Below are 20,933 nucleotides of genomic sequence, written 5' to 3'. Positions count from 1 at the left end.
TACTTGGATGTTCTTGATGTAATGATGACCATTAATAATATGTAATAAGGAGAATGTCTGCAGGGAAATCAGACCATGACTTCTCTGCCTAATAGACAGACCATGCTCATCATTGCCCATCTAAAGACTTGTTTGTCAGATCTTTTTTGCCTCGAAGCTGATACAGAGATTTACATAATACAGCAATTTACAATCTAATTTCTGGTCATTTTAACGTCCCAGTGTGGTGGCACTTGGTTTTAGAATGGTACCCCCCCCCTCCCCCTTTCAGAGGTTAGTGTCTTCATTTCAGGGTAACCCATCTGTTTTGAAAGCTACATGCTGAGCTCCTCCAGCAATACAAGAAGAATGGTATATCTGTATTTGTAAATGTATTTCTTGATATTTTTGTGTTTTGGATTTCCAACAGATTTTATTAACCTGTTTACTCATCAGGCGCCTGCAGAAATGGCGGTGAAAGAGTTACTAAATATGAAAAAGACTATCCACATAAAGTCTGCACAGCTACTATATTGTAACAAACAATAATTCAGCATCCTATGTGTTTACAAGAATATCCTTGTGACTATATACATTGTATTTCAAACGTGTTTCTATCGCTTAAAATAATACATGCAATTACATTTACACTAAGCTGATATAAATCCTCATCTGCTTATGCTTCTTTTAACACTTCATACCTGAAGAAGAGATTCATGAGGTCTAGTTGCACACTGCTTCTGAGAAGACATTTTATTGTGGTTTCATGCAAAGTGCAAGTAGCCTTATAAGTCCTTGATACCTTGTAAATTGTGTTAACTTTTAATGGACCAACATGAGAGATCTCCATACTGCAAATCAAATTATAGTGTGCAGAGCTTTGAAACCCTAACAGGTTTCATAGTTAGTTGCACATGAGTTTTTGACTCTCATAAGCCTCCTGTTCGAATGATACAAAGAAAGTTTGTTTGTCTCCAGGGCTGTTTTTCCATCTGTGACTTCAATTTTTGTCTCTTATTGAAATTCACTGAGAGTCCACAATCGATCCCTGTGCACAGTAGCTGCTTCCATGCTAAGCAAATTACCCCTCTCACATTTAGATCTATTTTCTCATTTAAAAATGAAGAGAAGGTTTGCAGCTCATCATCATATAGAGCAGGGGTGTTCAACTCCAGTCCTCAACCCCCCCGCCCCCCCCTCTGCCGCAACAGGTCAGGTTTTCAGGATGTCCCTGCTTCAGCACAAGTGGGTCAAGCAGTCCCTGCTTCAGCACAGGTGGCTCAATCAGTCCCATCTTAAGCACAGGTGGACCAATCAGTCCCAGCCTCAGCACAGGTGGCTCAGTCAGTCCCTGCTTCAGCACAGGTGGCTCAATCAGAGGCTCAGTCTTTGACTGGGATATCCTGAAAAGCTGACCGGTTGGGGGGGTCTTCAGGACTGGAGTTGAGCACCCCGCTGTAGTCACACAGGCACAGCCGTCACAAAACCATTATTAACATTAAAGGGGGATTGCAACAGATCATCCAATTCTCAGATTAGGCCTAAAAAGAACACTGACAGCGAAGATCCGTAAAAGAAATCATTTGAGAAATCTACGTTAATTAACCCCAATGAACTCTTCACTTTCTGAAGCAAGCGTTCTTTTTTTTATATAGCAAGAAATAAGCTTCCGTCTCCTATTCCCTTCTACAAAACAGTCAGGCACAAGCTGAATATATTGCTACTCTGCAGAGCTTAGAAGCTAGTTCTTGATGGCTTAGTCACAGGTCTCTCTTTAATATGCCATGAAGCCATCTCCCACTGAAGATTGAAGCTCCATTAATTTCGGATCGACAGATCTTTCCATCTCAAACTATCTGAGCTTCCGGAGCAAAGAGAAGACGGCTTCGAAGCATAATGAATAGAAGCTATAGATAGATAAAGTAACCTGCCAAGTATCAAGGAGTTAATAAACATGGTGATACTAAATGTTCTTATATACACCACAAGAAGCCCCCTTAAGTGAGGCATAGTGAGGCAAAGGGACTTGGCCAAGGCTACGTGGAACTATCATTGGGACTGAATGACCTACAGCACTTGAAAGATAATAATGCTATAACTCAGGGGTGCGCAAACTTTTTTGTCTGCACCCCCCTGCTCGCACCCTTCCCTCCGGTGTTTTCTGATGTCACGACATCATGGCGACATCATGTGACCCAGCAGCATAATTTGATGCTGCGCTGCCATGGCGACGCGTCGCCAGAAGCCGCCGGGGACATTACAGAAGCCTCACGCACTCCCCCGGCATTTAATTTAAATGTTGTGGGGAAGAGCGCTGGGACCTCTGTAAGCACCGCGTCGTACCCCACCTGAAAATCTCACGCCCCCCCAGTTTGCGCACCCCTGCTATAACCAACCCCCCTCTTTCACGTACTGTACTTAACCACCATCAAAGGTCTCCTTCTACAGAGGACAGAGCCTTAACCAGAAGGTCAGTACTACTGCTTCTTACGTTTACAAGCCTTGGTTGAGGTTTCCAAATGGTTTTCACGTTACCACTGAAGAGAACAGGCAAATATGCGTGTGCAGCTTAGGCTGCGCTTATAGTGCTGTCGACAGCGATGGTGACATCACGCTACAGTCGCTGGAAAAATCAAATTGACTTGACTACCAGCGATCGCGACCAAGCGGTAGCTCCGTCGCGCCCTCTACTATAAGCGCACGCAACGGCGGCAATACATGTTTTGCCGTGACGTCGCATTGCCGGCACTATAAGCGCAACCTTAGGTATAGAAGGGGGGTAGCCATGTTGGTCCTTTCTTCCATATGGTAAAATAACAAAGGAGGGAGAGGGAGTGGGTAGCGTGATACCTTTTATTGGATTAATAAATAGTTGATATGTTACAAGCTTTCAAACCTCTCGGGGTTCTCTTCTTAGTAAATATGTCTGACTGTTTCTATGAAAAGAATCAGTCTATTATGTGTCCCTGCCTTCAATTTATAAGCTATTGTTGTTAGCACATGCAATCCATTCGAGCAGAGAGGTCCAAGTGCGAGTTATTCATTGTTATAACAAGGAAAAGTGATTTCACTAGCAATGTGTCATTAGAACTAAGGAGGATTATCTTTAGTGAGCTGTGTAGGTCTTTTCACATTCTTTCTTACAGATGAAAGAAGAACTATTTTAGCACAGACCTATGTCAGAACCCAAGATATCCATTTTGTTCTGGTCCAGTTTACAAATATATTATACCTCTCCCTTGCCATTGTTACGTTATCTAAATTCACCTTTTTTTTTTCTTTTTTATTGGATAGGCGTCCAATACTTTTGAACTGCGCCTGCATTTTCCGCACTATTTCCATACGTCCCACATCCAAATCAATTCCAATTGCATACAAGAAAGGTGGACTCTCCACTGTCAGTTAAGCAAAACAATGACAAGATTGTGAGCAAAGGGATTGTGGCTGGTACCGTTGGAAATAAATGCAGTTTTCTGCCTCAGATGAACAAACACACAACATTGTACAGAAATACATTTGGGCCAATCAGACAGAAAAAGGCAAATAAGACAAAACCCGTACTCGGCTATTTGTTACAGAGTCCGTTTTTTAAACAAACCTTGTAGTTTAAAGTTCCAGTATCCATGTTAGTCCTGGAGAAATCTAGATTTGTTGTAGGTTGTGATACCCTTTTAGGGTTCAAATAATAGTTTTTTTCATAGATTAAATGGTGCACAGAGCTTTCAAAACCTCATAGTTTTCTTCTACGAGTGTACTGTAGCAGGCCAGTGGAAAAGAATCATGCTGTATGTGTATGCAAAGGTGATTAGTAGGGGTCTTTAGAAAATTATGCAGCGTTCCTCTCCACCCATGCTAATCACAGTGAGTATAATTTATTTTGATAGATAGATAGATAGATAGATAGATAGATAGATAGATAGATAGATAGATAGATAGATAGATAGATAGATAGATAGATAGATAGATAGATAGATAGATAGACACACACACTACAGTACAGTGCACTTGAAGAAAAAACTATGAGGTTTCCAAAGCTCTGTACACATTCATTTAATCTATGAAGAACCTCACTTCTGGTCCCCTAAAAGTCATCCCAGCTGACAACCAACCTAAATATTAAACATGTCAGTCACTCATTTGAGTGTGCAAAGTGTAACCGTAATATTATGGAAAGAATGTAATGTATGTTCATTATAGCCGGCAGAAAATGCATATCTACTCTATGTTGTAAAACAATAGACCTGATTGATGTGGTAATATAAGCACCTGCTCTAATAATGCCAATTTACATTTTCCTGTAAAAAAAAGCAGTAAATCACTTGTGTATAGTTTAACACGTTGGGTACCATGCCACTGCCCATCTTATAGCATGCACAGCAACACGACATCTCACCAATATTACAAGATCTGCACTGGCTCCCGGTGGGGCAAAGGGTTCAATATCTTGACCCTTAGCTTAAAGGCTATCCATGGACTATTCCCCCCTTACCTTCAGAACTGCCTAAATCAGTACCACTCCCAATCGGGCCCTTAGATCTGACATCGCCCCTCAACTGATTGGGCCTCGGTTTAAGATCAATAAAGCTGGAGGGAGAGCTTTATCAAGAACCGCCCCAACACCGTGGAAAAAGCTCCCTGCTGCTTTAAGAAAGCAGGAAGCTTTGCTTCCATTCAGAAAGGAATTAAAAACCTTCCTTTTTAAACAAAGTCTGGCAAACTGACCCCAATACCCTGGCAGTCAGCTTTCCTGGTCCCATTCATGTTTCCCAGCCTTTGTTGGTCTTCTTCGTTGTTCCCCTATATGTTTTCGGTAGGTCCCGGTTGTAGGTGTGGGATGGGTGTCCTCCCATCATGTCATTCCTAGACAAGCTCTAGTACCGAGTTTCTTGGTGCACATTAAAAGAAAATCTAAATAAATACCAGAAGTGCCTCTGTAGCGGTAGCAAAGTCCCTGGTTTGTAACTCAAATCTTTATGACAATGTAGAATCCACTGGTGATAACACATTCATATAGTTGTTGTTAAACCCCATACCTGCCTGGTATAACACCCCAAAATGTATCTTTCTGCCAGTACACTCCCAGGTTAAGTGACATGGGCCCCTTGCCTGTTCCTGTGTAAGAAAACAGGATGTCCTTATATGTGCTGATTCTTAGTGATGCTGTCTGGCCTCTGGATTTTGAGACTGGCTACAGCAGGCTCACTTTTCCAAACAAGATATCAGAATTTTTATTAAAACCTTTGAAAGACGCAACCTCCGCTTGGCTTCTTAAACCACAATATATTCCAATAGGAGCAGCTACTGAGTGTCAGCTATTGCTGACATTTATTATGCACTCAGGGATATTCTATTTGTTGTATAAGAAGGATGTAGCAATAAAGAATGAAATATCATTTGAAGCAACGCTAGGTCTATCTCTCCAATTGTCCTGACTGTGGGACTGGAGCAAACAAACAGCACTGTATATTATGAATTCCAATTATTGTGACTTTTATTTTACTTATTTTTTATTGGATGTGTATTGACCTAGTTTTGCAGCCAAAAGCTTTTGATAAGGAACTTGGGTCTATTACAATATCTAGGAGGTGTTTGTTTAATTGAATCTGCCCCACATAAGCCTTGGACATATGTTACAACCCATCAACACAATTCACATGGGTACCTAGCTAAACCTGTGTAAAGATAAAGAAGCCATGAAAGACAAAGTTGTTCTCACAAAGTTAAGACCTGCACTGCCCCAGTGGCAGCAAAGGGGTTAAGAAAATAATTTGCCCTGTGTGTAAGTGAAAACATGCTAGCCATCTAGCAATCTGAAGATACCTCTTCAACCTGTTAATAAAATGCAGTGTTGAGCCCTCCCTGAAACATTAAAGCAAGGAAGCATACATTTGTGAATTGTCTGTAATAATTTACAATTCACCTCCACATTCACAAACTGCTCACTCTACAGCTTTCTTAATAGACATGTATACATGTATACGATTGCACCTTTTGAAACATAGGAATCAATTTATATTAATGATCTCTTTATTCACCACAGCAAACTTCTAAATATTTAATACAGTGCAAACAGGCAATGAAATGCATCAAGCTAACAGAGGGAGGTTAGCCCTAGTACAGAATAATATCTCCAAGTGGATCTTAAGGACCATAATTACAGAAAGGGCAAATAAACTCCATTCTAAAGGGGAATTAGTGGAAAGGTCACTCTCAGCTGCGTTTCTTTTTGTACCTTCCCTATTGGGCAATCCTGTTGATATTAGAAATTGAAAACCTGACAAAAACACCTTTTTTTATGACTGGGAATCAAGAAGTGCCAGTGTGCTCAGCTGTGAGCTGGGGAGCTCAAGTCCCTGTTTGAGTGCTTCATGCTGCTGGTAAATATATATTTCATTGAAGGAACGTGACAACACATAGCAGTGTCTTGTATGCGCTGCTACTCATTTAGAAATGAGATACGGTAATCAGGGCATCCTTAGGGCTGGTTGCAGATCACAGCCAGAGCACTGTACGCTGATCTTCTAGAAAGGCAAAGATGCAAGTGTTACATTTAAGGTAAGATCTCTCCATTCCTTCCTCTATTCTTCTGTAAGTGTGTATCCTCTCTCCCCCTCTCTTTCTCTATCACACGCCCTGCTCTTTTTAGCCCCTCCTTTCTCACGTTCTCTCTTTTTCACAGCCCCTCTCTCTCCTTGTAATGGACTCGGAACTTCTCTATGTATCTGATTTTTTTTAAATTTCTCTGTCTGCCTCTTTCTATCTCTTTATTAATTCCCTTCTATCTCTATCATATGCCTCTCCATCCCTTTCTTGGCCTTCTCTCGCCCCCTCTGTCCCTATCTCCCTCCCCTTACTCTTTTCTTTGTGTACAATTGCTTGCTCCAGGCCCCCAAATCCCTTTTAATCTTTCACTCTTTACTCTTCCCACTCACTATCTTCACCCATTTCCTCCCTCTCTTACACCTTCCCTCTTTATGTCTGTCCCTGTCTCTCCCATTCTCCACCCTTCTCTCTTCCCATCATTGCAAAGTGCCTAGAACAGCAAAGCTCCTTGTTTCCAGTGACTTCACTGAATCCTATTAACAGACCTTTGCTTCGGTTCCTTGAGAACCCATTCACGTCTATATCACCTACAGTGCGAGACCATATCAGGCTAGGCTTTGAGAAGGTTCTAAATGTAAAACTATTCACTACTAGCAATTCCAGAGCAAGCAAAGGTCATTCTAGAGCAATTAAAAGTCATTCCAGAGCACAGCTCTTTGTCTAAATTCACATCCTGCATGCATGGGAGGAAAAGGAATTACATAAATTGCTAGGAAATAATATTACTTGAGCTCATCCTCTAAAACACGAGTAACCACGTAGGATTTAAACACTCCAATCCCTCTTGTGCTATTGCACTGATAAGATTTTCTAGATTACATTCAATATTATTCCTCATTCTCCCATAAAAGATTTTGCGAGTTTGATGTTAAATTGTGAACATACTAATATGTTCAATAAGCGGGGGTAATTAAATTCCTCATATCACATAATAAACACCCAAAGCATGTATTACTAATTATACAGATACTGCCAAAATGATAGCAGGATTTTAAAACAAACTGGAAACAATTTGAGACACTGGTAAAATGACTGCTGTTCACTAAACTCGGAACTAAATAAAGATAAGCAGGCACACAACACTGCATATATTACCACTTCAAATACTGTTTAATGCAATATATGTTATTACACAAATCAAGCTGAAGTTCGCATATGGGAGAGAACACTGTCACCATAATAAACCAACATCTGAGAAACGCACTGAAGATTTCAAATAAGATCCAACTTTTAAATGAACATTTATAACAGACCAAATGTTATGAGACAGTCGACAATTAATTTGAATCTTTGCATAATTATCACATCCCTGTTTCTGATGGAGCAGGTGGCAATCTGTTAGATGCAAACACTTGACATTTTCCGAAGAAAAGGAAATCGAGAACTGATAGCTCAACCTGTGTTATTTTTCACAAATTAAAAGCATTATTAAACCGAAGACAGCCTTCCTGCACGTGTCACTTCTAATCCCAGTGGGATGAAGATTAACAGGAAAGTCATTGGCGAATCAATCTTTTCAAGAGCATTGTGGCTCACACATATGAATAGATTTTGTTTTGTTTTTAACCAGGACAAGTTCTGTAAAAGCAAATTAAATATGGAATTAAAGTCAATATTGATGGATATCGTATATATCAAGGACAAGTAGTAGACACTGACAGGAGGGGGGTGAATCTGTGGACACAGATGCTTCTCTCTCCTACAGAGACCAGACAATCATATGCTGTGTATTCTTCATATTAACCTTCTTCCATGTTGGGGTGTGTCCTGCATGGCCTGGACATGTGGGATATTATTTTCGCTTCATTAAAATGCAATCAAGGCGCTTTGGCAACTCAGTTTGCCACTGAACAATGGGTTTTCTGATTGGCAAGCTACTCCATTCTCTGTGCCTATCATTAATTCTGTTACTGAGATGGAAACTGTAAGGCAACATCTGTCATTATAATTAAAGCTGCAATGTATCAAGTGGATAGTACAAAAATATTTTTTTGCAACCTAAACTGCAAAAACGAAATGATAAAGCTCACTGGAGAGCAATCCCACACACAACAGATGTCCATCTGCCCAATATCTACACCTTATGCCTCCCTTATCCTTGACCCATGGAAGTCATCTTCACAGTGGACACTGGCAAAACCTACCTTTCCTTACCTTTAAAGTTTGGAGTGGTTTTCTAAATAGCAACATGGTCAAAAATGATCCTAGCGGCATTTAAAGCAATACTAGTTAATTTTACCCAAAGTGTCTTACATGCCTAATGAAGAACTAATGCTCTTTAACTCACCTAAAGGTACTGGATTTTCCCTCTCGAGAACACAAAGAAAACCCGAAATACCCTCCTAACCTAACAATGCTTATCAAAGCCACCATTCTCCTACCACAAGGCGAACTCAGTTATTCCTGGAGAACAGAAAGTTTGTTACAGCATTTTTGATGGAATCCAAAGACTTGGGCTGTGTTATAGTACAAACGCCTGGTTTATGTACTCGTGGGAGTACCTGAGGCATACTGACGTTTTGTTTTTTTTACAAGTGCTGAGACCATTGTGGCTGATCAATTCTCCTGACCTGACATATGACCACAATACTTTCCCCATGCATCATATAGGAGTATAATGTGCAGTTTGGTATCACATCATAAAACAAAACGCAGCTGAGATTTGCTTCAGTAAAGTAACACTGTAATCTGGTACCCAGTGTGATGGGCAGGTTCCATACACTCTGAAGAGAATAAACCACACGTGTATGAATTGTAGTTGACACTAAAGTTACCCATGAGGAATTGGAGCATGTACAAGCAGTGTGTGTAAATTTCCTCTTTGTTGGTGCACATGCATTTTTAGTGCTCTGCCACTAAAATGACCCATGACTCATGAAACTGTTGATGTGGATATATACCGCATCCATTAAGTCTGTTAAAGTGACATCGCATTCAATTTCCTACAGTACAGTCCGCGTCGCTATGCTTCATTGAACATATTTGTTAAAGCAACAATGTCATACTCCATTTAATTTGTTAAAGTGACATGCTAGGCTCCACAGGGTGTACCTATTAACCGACGTCGCTGTTTGTCTCTATTTTGCATGTTGTCTAACGTAAAAGGAGAACTTCACGAAAGACTGAACCGTGGAAAGTTGCGGGGACTTAAATATTGCCCAGTGTATAGTCCCGACACTTAGTCAGTGAATAGACACCAGTTTAAATATCATTTAAAAAGAGAATCCAGGCATTTACTCTGTGGCATAAAAAAAACAGGTTCTTGTTGTACTGGGAGATTGCTGTGTATGATAGCAGGAGAATACATTAAAGGTATGAGGAACAGAATGGGAAGTTTGCATTTAGTGCTCTGTCCACTAATAAGTTTAGATTTACTGTTCTACACTGAAATATATGTGGCAAAAAAAGGATAATTGGAGAGATGAATGTATGAGGAGTAATGTTAATGCTCCTGTCCTATTGTTAAACAAGGACCTAGAAATGGAATGATCACACGGTGAATTAAAACCCATTGATTCTCTTCTTTTTTTTTTTTTTTAAGGAACACTGAATAAAGATGAAGCCAAGTAATCCTTAGTATTCAGGATCGGCAGGAGCTGAGTTGCATTCTCTTAGGAATAGTTTTACAATCAGGCCATTACTCATTTTCGACAAGTTCGAAACTGATCAGCAAACAGCTTAATCTGTGCAAAAGTAACAAATCAGTGGCACATTGTGTCTAATAAATCAGGGCTCTGCAGAAATATACCAAGTTTTGTCAAGGCTGTTAATGCAGTCGACAATACCAATGAGCTTATACCCTAAAGGCATTTCAAATCTTTGTACCTCACATCAAATGAGATTCAGACTCTTAACAGCTTTGGCACAGATAATGAAAATGCGACGAAGATATATTCTGGATTGCAACAGTTGTATTATTCACCCTCCTAGCGGCAACCCGAGCTACTTTTAACGCCAGAAAGTGACAATTCTATACAAAAAGACCTGGCTTTCCTAAAGAAAAATGACATTTGCTGAACATGTCCTGGGCATAATGGAGATTGGGTATTTCATAAACAAGCAAGGGCGTGAATAAAAAGGGTTAGAAATTATTATTTTTTAAACCGGGAACCATTTTGGGGGGGAATATTTAAAAAGCACAAACACACCGCAGGGCGTTATACACCCCCGTGTTATACGTGTAACAGCTGTTTAAAAAATAACGCTGCGTTTTGATACGGTATTATGGAGAATGTGATGGTAACGCGGGTACCTTGTCTCAGTCCAGTAGATAGGCAAAGTGAGCGCTCCTGGGGTTGCATTGCATGGATGAGAGGAGACCTGCCGGTTAGCTCCAGTGCTGGGATGGGGAGTTGGATAGCTGGACTCTCTGGGAGCTGTCCGCCAGCCTCTGGTGCTGAAACCTCGCCACGTATCAGGACATCGCCACCTCCCGAGATTCAGCCGGGACAATCGGAAGCGCAGAACTGGCGATGAATCCCTCTTGGGAACAAAATAAGGAACACACTAAGCACACACCTCCCTCACCAAACGGCATCCGCCATTAGTCTATTGAGACTTGTAAAATGATGGAGATCTGCTAAAGTTTTAGGAGAATGTCCATTCTTCTGTTAAACACTGTAGAGCAGGGGTGGGCAACTTCAGTTCTCAAGGGCCACCAACAGGTCAGGCTTTCGGGATATCCCTACTGCAGCCCAGGTGGCTCAATCAGTGGCTCAGACTGAGACACTGATTGAGGCACTTGTGCTGAAGCAAGCTCTTGGACTGAGCAACTGATTGAGTCACCGGGACTGGGACATGGACTGGCTGAAGACCTGACCTGTTGGCAGCTCTTGAGGATTGGAGTTGCCCACCCCTGCTGCAGACCCTACAGAGGTATTTATGACAAATGACAATACACCTCAAATAATAAAGCCATACAAAAGTGCTGCTCAGAAATTATACCTTCGTTGGCTAATGATGACAAAACAATGAAAGAACCAGTTAACCATTAAAAGCAGCATTGCCACCGTAAAATGAGTTATTTACTAAATGTCTTTGTCTGGCTAGCTAATGATATGCCCGCTCATTTTAGCAGTGATAATAGCATTACAAATCTCACCAGTCATTGGGATAATGTCACAGGCATCTAAAAGCTGTGTGTGTGAAGTTGGGCTGCTGTGAACACAGGGGCACCGGGGCGATATTCATACTGTATATTCATCTGATAGTGGGGAGTATAGAGCCCTTCAGATAATATCTGTATTTTTCCCCGTGGCACGCTTCCTCTCAGCTCCAGTCAGCTTGTCTCCTATCACATCTGGAGCCCCAGATGTGGGTGGAAACAAACCCTTTCAGTGCTGGACTTACCAGCGACCCGTTAACTAGACATTAACCAAAGAAAATTTACCGTGGGCTGGAGTTTGTTGGTGTGTGTGTGTGTGTGTGTGTGTCAATAGCATTAGGTGAGAGAGCTCTCTCTGTACAAATACTAAGAATAAAGACAGGGACACGAAAATATCCCTAGCATACAGCACGGCTGGCTATCTGTTTTTTTTTAATTATATCCAGCTCCTAAAGCAGCATGGATGTGATGTACAGTAACATGGACTAACACTGCGGCAGGGAAGCCTGAAGCAGACATCCCTCTCCTCTCAGCTATAGCAACAGATCTTACCTGCCTCAGACATGAGGGCTTCTTCTGTGGGATTTTCCGGGTGGCTTGTGGGTCCCTTCAGGACACGGGTCCCTGTGAATTCCACAGCAGCTTCCTATAGAGACTACACGCTTCCAAGACAGATCCTAGGGCTGGACTCGGCCTGAGAGAAGTGAGCCGCAGCTCCTCACTGCGTCAAGTAAAGGACGGACCTCAAAGATTCATTCAGTACAAGGTGATTAATTCAAAGCAAGTCTTGATTGAAAGCTACCAGCTTCTCTGGTTTCATTTATTCCAAACAGCCGCGGAGGGGCTCTGGAAAATGCCATCTAGCTCTGGTACAGCGTTTTCAGTGGCAGTTCTTGGGTAGTATCACATTCTTTGTGAGCCTGGATGTGAGGTTTATTGTAGGAGTCCTTTGGGAAGAAGGGGAGGGGTGTGTAAGTTAAACAGAAACAGCATGTTGATCCAATGGTGTGTAATGTGAAGTTAAAGCATACGGCTTCTAATCAGATTGTTTGGCAAAGGCAGAGGGATGATGAACAAATAGATCTGCAGTGGGAGAATTATTCCTCCACCCACTGCCCCCTTAACCATCTCTTTCCTCCTCCCTCCAACCCCATCACTTCACTCCACCCTACTATTTCCTTCTATTTATCTCTGGATCTATTTGTATTTCTTGATTTACCTTTTTCTTTACTGTCCACATTCACTCTCTCTCTGTCTGTCTGTCTGTCTGTCTCTGCCTCTTCTCCCATCTCTCTCTCTCTTCCCTGAGTTCCCACTCGTTTTTTATCTCAGCCAATCTTCCTCTGAGATAGACAATCCCGATTGCTTTATTCAATAACTCTGTATTACAGCAATAACTTTCCCAACTACGCTTTATGCTGGTATTGGCAGTAAAGTTTATTTTCACGTTTGGTTCTGCTGTAATGAAAAACATATATAAAGAAAACCAATACTGACAATGTTAGCAGTTCTGATATGAGGATAATATATCTTACTACTAAATTAGGGGTTGAGAGAAATTGGTCATTTAACATTAAACTTTCAGGTGCATTGAATTGTATTCTAAGATGTTTATTTTGACTGAATAATACATTCAATCTATATCAGGGGTCTCAAACTCAGTCCCAAGGGCCACCAACAGGCCAGGTTTTATGGATATCCCAGCGTCAGCACAGGTGGCTCAATCAGTGGGCCAGTCATCGACCAAGCCACTGATTGAGCCACCTGTGCTGAAGCAGGGATATCCATAAAACCTGGCCTGTTGGTGGCCCTTGAGGACTGAGTTTGAGACCCCTGATCTATATATTTAGATTAAAAATATTCTAAATCACATGCCACTTACAAGCTAACTTGATACATTAAGGAAGCCATGCATTTATAGCCAATACATTATTCAACTTAAATATTTCACTTAAAAGGTCATTAGATGCATCACATGACCAGCAGCCCTGCTTAAGAGGATGCTAATTCATTTTAGTGGGAAATGGAACAAGTCCACGCGAGATGAAACGGTTAATCAATGAATTCATCTGAAAAACACTAGGAGTATTCATGTGTAGAACACTGCAGGGAAGAAAAATGTCCTCGCAGAACCGAGAGCCACAAAGGGTCACTGTCTTGCAAGATCTTCCCCACACTACAGGATTGTCTCTTGTAGACTCATTGGCTGCAGCTACAGACCTTTAGGTACATAAGTAGACTAAACCTAAGCCTGAGTTGGAAGAAATAAGTCCTTTCAGTATTGCGATGGAAGAGCCACGCAGAAAGCAACGCGTTGCAGCATTCAAGAGGTTAACTCCCATGACACTATACTATAGGACACACATTTCCTTGGGCGAAATTGGGGGGAAACAGATAGAAACAGCGCTAAATGTCGACGGTAATAAAGCCTCGTGGCGTTTCATGGGATGTCGGTGAATCGAGTTAGGTTTTCTTTTTGCCCAGCTTTGTAACCTAGTCTTCAGTCTATTAGATTGTCTATTGAAACAGAACATGAACACAAGTCATAAAATAACAAGATGCTGTGACCCATCTTTTTCTTTACAGAGTAAGTAAACATTTAACATTGTTTGCAATGTTCAGGATATAAAATCTTAACAGCTGCAATTTTGGTTTCAGGCAAGGTGGCCAAAGCACTGGGACATTAAGGGTGATTTATTAAAAGGCTCAAATTCTTTGACATACACGTCACCGCGTTAAAAGGACAGAGTAGAAATTGCTGCTGTTCTGCTGAGCTTGTATTGGGGAGAAGTCACAATGTAATTTTTCATTACAAACTTATATATTGTATTACCATAAAACCATTGTAGAGAGAAGTGCAATATTTCTCTTTCTTCACTTGCTCGTGGTATTTTTCTCCCATTTGTTTCTGCCATTAATATGACTTCCTCTTTGTGTCATGTCATTTTTTATAGGAAAATACAACAACGCCCCCTTTCCCTCCACCCCCCCCCCCCCCGTTCCCCCCAATATGCATTTGAAACAGTGTGTAGGAAATGATTAAGAATAGGAGAGGAAGGTAATTAATTATTCGCCTTATCGATTTCATGTTTATGTACAGATAAATGTCCATTGGTATATTCAACTTCAGGACTTTCCTGCTGGTCAGTCACACTGGTCACGTGTAAAAATGCTTCACTTGTGGCATCAAGAATAAGAGGGAGCAACAATGGGTTAACATCGTATTGGCCATCGCCGGCCATGAGACCCCTACATTGGGTTGTTGAGATTTTAAAAAGCATTTGACAGGTTTCTAACACTGTTCTTCTGGGGATTTAGGAATACGTTTAATACTGGTTAATGAAATGATTAGAATGACATGAAGTGATATCCCATACATAATTCCTTTGGAATTAGACAAGTTTTATTTTCAGTATAGTTTTTATGAAGGCTTCAGAGAATGCAAAGCCGCTGTGACAGATAATTCCCCCCATGGTTTTGTCTCTTGATTAACTTGTAGTTGCATATCTGAACCCTCCCCTCTCTCCTTTCCCACATAGATGCTGCACTTCACAGCAGCGTTCAGTAGCGCCTGTCCTTGCAATTTAATATCCCTGAAGCTGCAGTGATTATATCACCAAATGCATTTTACTTTATTACTTGCATCTCAATCCTTTTAATAGCGTCTCAATTGAGTCATGGGGTGCAAACAGAATGCCATCCTTTGGAACACAATGGAGAATGTGATTTCAACAGCAAATTACCTATGCTTTTATACTGTGTAGTCTGCCTTGCGAGAATAGTGAATTTGGAAGTGAGTGGTTGCTACTTTTAAGCCATCTGAAAGGAGGGGTCTGTGCTCATTAAATGGCTGATTATATCATTTAACTCAATGTGCTGAAACGTCACGTTTTTGCACATACTTGCTCTGATGCTTTAAATACAAAGTAAGTTAATGTACAGAAAGGCTCCTGTGTGCTTCCTCCATCATTCAAATTTCTACATATCATTTAACTCAAGTATGTCCATGGAGATCTTTTGGAACGTTCAGGGGGAAAATATACACGGAGATACAGTGTATAGTAGTTGTTGACTCTTGTATAATGTTGGGAGGTTCATAGATACTTTGTGTCTCTTCTTGACTCAATGGTGGTCCTTTCAGATGTTTACTTTCCTACCACAACAACGGGATGGACTGGTGAATCAATACATACTTGGAAATTCAATTTCAATCAAAAGTGTCAGACACAAAATATTTTATTTAACAATCGGCAGGGAGGGTTGATAAATCTTCCTTTAGGACAGTATTTTTTTTTTTTTTTTTTTTTTTTATGGAAATGCTTCATATCAGCTATATAGTACAAGATATACAGCCAACCCGGTGAAAATACAAAGGTTTCTTTCTGGGGGGAAAGTGGGATTTGCAGTTCTGTAGGCAAACTAGATTAATCTTATTACTGTAACTGACAATTATTTCCACTAGGCGGTGTGCACATGTCCTGTACATCCTGTTTTCTGTATAGCTCACAGTCCAACGCATAAGGATGTATATAGTTTCTACATGTCCCTGGAGATGGTAAAAAGAGGACAATTTTGATCATGCTAAAATGACCCATTCATTTTTTGCCCCCATAAACCATTGACTGACATTATATTGCCATAACGTTTTGCTTTCTTTTTAAACAGATTTCATGCATATTTCTCAGTTTCTCTATTTTCCATAAAACCAATATAAAAAAGGGGTGGCCTTTTACCCTCTGATAATCTGTGTGTTGTGGAAAAGGAAGAAGGTGCTTGTAATTGCCTCCAGTTCTTGACTTCTCTAATAGTTGAGCTCTGATATCTGTTCTATAACCATCCTTATCTTACAGTTTCAAATTGTGCCCACTTTGTCCCCAAGCCAGTCACCCTCCTCTGATTTGGGTACAAAACCACAAAGGAAGAATTTGGTATTGCTACTATGGAGGCTAATACTAAAACACTTACATCTTGTATGTATTTGTTAGGATGATTATAGAGCTAGAAGTCCTACCTATTCCCACTCCCTTATATACACTTATACATTCATGCCAGGCACAAGAAATCATGGCAGTATCCATAGCAGCAAATAGTTCCGCATACTATCCTGTTATTCAACCAAGCATAAAACTGTCACTTTTGACCCTAGCAAAGCAATAAGGTCAAGATACACATAGCATCTGGTGGTCACTTAACGGAGCTAACGTAAGTTAACCTAAGCCCTTCTACAGGTTAATATATTCCATGATATTGTAGAGAAGTGATAATTACAAGTAAGAAGTGATGGCAACAAGTGCCTATATTTCTGAACATATAATTGCTCTTTTTTAGTATCCTCCATAGGGTTTTTGCAGAGCCTGATTTCAAAGGCATTAGTAAAAATATTCAGCATGACTAATTTAGATGTTTCAATAGGACTCATCCGGAAATGAGGATCTTTCCAGCATTTACAATTATACAGCACATGCAAGCATCATAAAATACACACACTCATCTTTTAGCTTACATTCTATTAATTGTTAGTCCACTCTAAAATGCTAGTGAGTTGAAATTAATCTGTAAAAAAATGAGGCCCAATATTTATTGGGTTAACTAAACATCCTGATGCCATGATTATTTTATTTCTTTTTCTAAAACAAAGGAGTAGCATGTGGACCTGTATCACTGATCTGAAGCAGCTTCGGCTACTCTACAATCTAGGTAACATGAGACCAATTCTCTGCCCATCTCATTGTTTGTTTATTTAGATATTAGGTAGACACAGAAGCCCACACCAGCACAAAGATTTCCGTCTTTGTGCAAAGTTTTCCCTTCATCTTTCCAACGAAACTCACATGAACTGACTCAAAATAATCTTTCCAGCAGTTTAAAAACCCCATATGAAGAGGGAAGAGATCTTCCCAAAACAGACACTCCTGAATATTGCATGTTCATGAAGTCTGTTTTTGGAAGATCTCATCCCTATTCTTATATATTTTTTATATATTTGCTATACATTTTTCATGTATTTGGTTATACATCTCAAACTAATCTATCCCGCAGTTCTCAGCAATCCACAAAATATTAAAACATTTAGGGCTCTCTGCCAAAAGCTTCTCCAAGGTCAAATATGGTGGCAAACAGTGCCAGAAGGCCAAATCCAAGGCCACAAGAGATCTGGGACATAGCTTGCATGCTGATGTAGAGTATATTAATGCACAAGTTTCATCTGCTAAGAAAAAAAAAACATGGTTTGCACATAGAACAATGAACATTCCCCATCTCCAGGAAAACATTTTTGGGAATCTTTATAGGCTCAGTAACCACTGAATTACATTGAAGACTCAAGAATGCTGCTGACAAAAGTAACCTAGCAGCCACATTCATATAACAAGAAAGATGAGCTGCTGTAGAAACTGCTTAATAAAACATAGCCTTCTATATGCCTGATTATGTCAAGATGGAGTTGGAATGACAGCTACTGGTCACAGCCCATCTTGCCACAGGTCTTGTCCTAGGACACTGCAGCATTTCTTTCAGACCAATTAAAGTAGGTTGGGTTGCAGGAGTAGATGTATATGCTGGCGAAAGTACATTTTAAAGGATTAATTGGCAAGCGCCACATATCACTGCACACAGCTCATTAAGCCTGCCTCTTCCTTTACCCTTAACACATGGGAGATGCATTCTGCCGTCCATCTGAACAGGAAAAGAGAAATTAATGCTTTCTGATGCAAAACACTCAATAAATTACCTTCAAAAGTACTGCGCCAGACTTAAATGAGCATATGCCATTTACGGATTTGTTTTTTAAATTGTGAATCTTTTTTTTTTTTTTTTCAAGATGGTCCATGGCAATTTACATTGCTGAGAATTTTAATGCATTTATTCTAAAATGTATAACATTGTTTGAACACTCTGAATATTTGAAGCAGCATTGCTATCTATGTGGCTGTTTTTTAATTAGTGGTGATGGTATAATGACAGGGCACTGAATTGCAGCACGTTTAACCTGGAGCATAGTATTTTCTAAGGTTCAGGACAGACTCCTTACCTTATTAAGTCCAGCTGCAAATGGATATAAGGACTGCATTTTTGGGACCCTCGGTTAAGTGTAAGTTGGGGGGCCGTCCCACAAAGATCACATTTAAATACAGTATGTTTTTATCAAGCAACATTCAAAACTGTTATTGAAATTCTGCAAATATTACTACAAAACACCAACATTGTATTTATCTACAGGTGTCCCTGTTTTTTTTATTTGCAAAGTTACAAATAACATCATCAAATTTCGATTTTATTTAGTATGTCTGATTCGATTGTCACCAAGCAAAGAGTGTACAATCTCGGTTGAAGCAACAAATTCGGAGCTCGTTCTTAATAAGTTTCAACTTTGGAAAAGATCTTTTTGCCTTCACAGTTGGTGGCTGTCTTTGATAGGCTAAAGGTCCGGAGCCCTGGACTACAGCCAAGTTACCCTATGCCTTAAAATGGCATTGAGTGGTACCATTGCCGTGCCAGGTTATAATGCCTGTGATTTAAGAGTGATGGTAAAGAGTGCCACTACTTTTTAAAAAGAGTCTTGTAAGAGATGTGTGCAGAGGTACGCAATGGAGACTGGTTCTAAGGTGAAATTAAATAAGGCTTTATTGCGCCTGTTGCTTTATACACAGCAAATATGTGAAAATCCACAAACAAAATCTGCTCCACGTTGGAGTATATTTACACTTGTCCAGCGATTCACCAGCCCAAATCAAAGAGACAGTATATATATATATATATATATATATATATATAGATATGGAGAAGAATGACCTAAGCGCAAGTGAGATAAGGAATAGAGAAAACACAAAAAAGAATCATAGGGCAGTATTAAGGAATAGAGAAAACACAAAAAAGAATCATAGGGCAGTATTTTAAGGAATAGAAAAAACACAAAAAAGAATCATAGGGCAGTATGGTCTTCATGCGCTTAGGTCATTCTTCTCCAGATCTTCCAGGCGGCAAGTGTGGATCCGCAGACCTAAACAGCTGCAGTGTGTAGGGTTAGAGGTGAACCAGGGTACGTACCCCCCCTCCCATTTTATTGGCTTTTTATAGTGGTGAGAATATCATTATCCTTAGGTACAACTGTTTAGATTTGCGCTGTGTGTTTCTTCTGTATATATATAGATATATCTATATATATATAGACAGAGATAGATAATCAGTCTTATAAGAAAAGTCTTATCTGTCTCGTAGTTGTAGGGGGAAGGCTTCTCTCTTTCCTGGGTTGCTGCCTTTTCCTCAGGTTATCTCAGCATTCAGGTGTAGAAGTCTTGTGAGCTCCAGACATCTGTGATCCCTCTATCAGTCTCATCTGTGAGACTCAGGAACCTCTGCTCTGTCTGTTTCCTTGGTCAACTCAGTTGTGGACTAAGGAATCCCTCTTCCTGTCTCAAAGGCAGGCTTTTCTAACCAACCTCTAATCAGTCAGGTGGTGTTGGTAAATTGACTACCAGCAGTTAACCACCACACTGCTGGATTAGAGGCACCTTTTTGAACAGGGACAAATCCCCTGTTACAGGTTTCCTTAATGTTAACAGGGCATAGCACAGGTAATAATAATAGTAATAATAATAATAATAATAATAATAATAATAATAATAATAATAATATTAGGTAGCACTAAAGTATTCTTCATAGATTTTCCAGGCATAACGATTCCCTGGCCCAAAGAGCTTACACTCGATTTGTGATTCCTGTGGCACAGCGAGATAAAGTAGTTTTCCTAAGGTCAACAGGAGAAATGATACTCTGATTTAAACCGGGTCAACCACTTCAAAGACAGAGTTCATACCTTCTTCAGCCATCAGGTTCAGAACAAGATTTTGTGAGATTGGGTTTGAAGAGTTTTACCAAGTGAAACAGAATGATGTTTTTCTACATAGAAGCACATTACAAATCTAAGGGGGCTTTGCGCTATTTATACTGTCATATACTCACTGTAATATCCCAAAACTGGCTGTGCAGATAGCACTACAGTAACAGAGAAACACGGGGATTGCTATTTCCTTACCCAGAATCCCCTGCTCGCCTCATTATCATTTTTTGCTGGTTCTCCTACCCAAATGAGGGCAGTGGCATCATCAGACTGGAATTAAGGCTTCATCAGATTATATCTGAGGGCTGTTCTATAGTGTGTATGGCCATGCGCGCACGTGCCTGTGCGAACGCGCGTGCATGTGCCGCACGCTTTTTGTGTGTATGCTGTGAGCGAGTGAGGTACTGT

At 40.4% G+C, this 20,933-nt stretch overlaps 1 protein-coding gene across 5 annotated transcripts in view; it reads right to left on the bottom strand.

The window, feature by feature from the left end:
• The window catches only part of ELFN1 (extracellular leucine rich repeat and fibronectin type III domain containing 1), a 438,700-nt gene that overhangs the window by 343,881 nt on the left and 73,886 nt on the right, over positions 1–20,933 (bottom strand). For 2 of the 5 annotated variants that reach the window (XM_075565579.1, XM_075565581.1), the window contains exons 1-2: positions 12,239–12,786; positions 10,835–11,064 (exon numbers count right to left, since the gene is read on the bottom strand). The gene's annotated coding sequence lies outside the window, so the exon portion shown is untranslated. Of the gene's footprint in view, positions 1–10,834; positions 11,065–12,238; positions 12,787–20,933 lie in introns of those variants that run through there. The other 3 variants (XR_012787383.1, XM_075565580.1, XM_075565582.1) reach the window with 3 other exon arrangements.

This window comes from Ascaphus truei, chromosome 11, assembly GCF_040206685.1.
Source record: "Ascaphus truei isolate aAscTru1 chromosome 11, aAscTru1.hap1, whole genome shotgun sequence".
Classification (NCBI taxonomy): Eukaryota; Metazoa; Chordata; class Amphibia; order Anura; family Ascaphidae; genus Ascaphus; species Ascaphus truei.
Note: the sequence above shows the minus strand (reverse complement) of the source record. Positions and strands in the feature narration are given on the sequence as shown.